The sequence below is a fragment of the Bison bison genome, unplaced genomic scaffold (genome assembly GCF_000754665.1).
Source record: "Bison bison bison isolate TAMUID 2011002044 unplaced genomic scaffold, Bison_UMD1.0 scf7180017857652, whole genome shotgun sequence".
Classification (NCBI taxonomy): Eukaryota; Metazoa; Chordata; class Mammalia; order Artiodactyla; family Bovidae; genus Bison; species Bison bison.
Genome location: NW_011488225.1, coordinates 41,168 through 42,554, shown reverse-complemented (window position 1 = coordinate 42,554; position 1,387 = coordinate 41,168). Strand labels below are relative to the sequence as shown.

The window sequence follows — 1,387 nt, the reverse complement described above, 5'->3', positions numbered from 1 at the left end:
TACAATGGTGAGTATTTCTCCTTTTTTTCTCTTTCCATCAGTATATCCACCCAACATTAGTTAGCATTATTAAAAGTTAAGTGCATAAAGCAGGCTTGAGCTGTGATAGTCAGCAGAGTCAATCAAATGACTTAACTGCATTTTTTTAAAAAGACATATTTTAGTGTGTTCTGTAAAGTTTGCTAATAATGTTTAATGATGACAAAGCAATGTACATTTATTTTCTAAACTTCAAAAGCACAGACAAATGAAATGAGAATAAAAATCATATGGATGTCACTTTGGGCCATCACTACTTTCCATGAGTTGTGAAAGCTTACCTATTCCCCAGGCCCTTTGATGGAACTTAGGGAAATGTGTTAACATAGACAATCGTGTGCTTCCTCAGAGCATGGAATTCCTGCTCAGTATATGAACTGATTGAATGATATGTGTCAGGTTCTGTGCTAGCTACTCCCGTCTACTGATGGGAAAGACATCACTGTCCTCATGTAATTCACAGTCCAGTCAGTGAAGAGAAACAGTTAAAATGCAGCTTATCAGGGACTATATTAGAAGGATGTACAGAGTGCCCTAGAGGAGATGAAGGAGCACCTTCACCTAAGGGTTAGGAAGGCTTTGTAAACAAGTTAATAAATTTCAGTTTTGAACAACTTACTTGTTAAATAAACATCTATTGAGCACCTAGTATGTGCTGGCACTGATAGATATTACAGGTATAAAATCAAATTAGATATGTTCTCTGCCCCCAAATTGGCTATAGTTTAGTTGGGAAAACAAAAGAAAAATCACAGAACTTGTTGTAATGCTAGATGCATGCACAGAGTGCCAAAGTAAAGCAGAAACAAAATATCTTAATCAGAGTGGGATGAGAGGAAGCTTCCTATAATAGAATTTTCTTAAGCTGAGTTCTAAAGGATCAGTGGAGTTTACTAAGCAAAGGATGTGGAGGAGACAGCATTATAGGCAGAGAGAATAGCATATGTGAAGGCACAGAAGCCTGAAATTACATCTTGGGTTCAAGAAATGAGTTATTGGGGTTGCAGTTAAGTGTAGAGTTAAATGTAGTGAATGACTGGTTATATGTAGAGAAGTAGATGTCAAATCATAAGAAGACCTGCTGCTGCTGCTGCTAAGTCGCTTCAGTCATGTCCGACTCTGTGCGACCCCGCAGATAGCAGCCCAATAGGCTCCTCTGTCCCTGGGATTCTCCAGGCAAGAATACTGGAGTGGGTTGCCATTTCCTTCTCCAGTGCATGAAAGTGAAAAGTGAAAAGTGAAAGTGAAGTCGCTCAGTCGTGCCCGACTCTTAGCGACCCCATGGACTGCAGCCTATCAGGCTCCTCCATCCATGGGATTTTCCAGGCAAGAGTATAGGAGTGGGTTG

The 1,387-nt window shown here is 39.9% G+C and overlaps 1 protein-coding gene across 1 annotated transcript in view; it reads left to right on the top strand.

Moving 5' to 3' along the window:
• Positions 1-1,387, top strand: part of TAF1 (TAF1 RNA polymerase II, TATA box binding protein (TBP)-associated factor, 250kDa) — a gene marked incomplete at its 5' end in the record, with an annotated part of 61,547 nt that overhangs the window by 28,814 nt on the left and 31,346 nt on the right. The gene's annotated exons all lie outside the window — the stretch shown is intronic.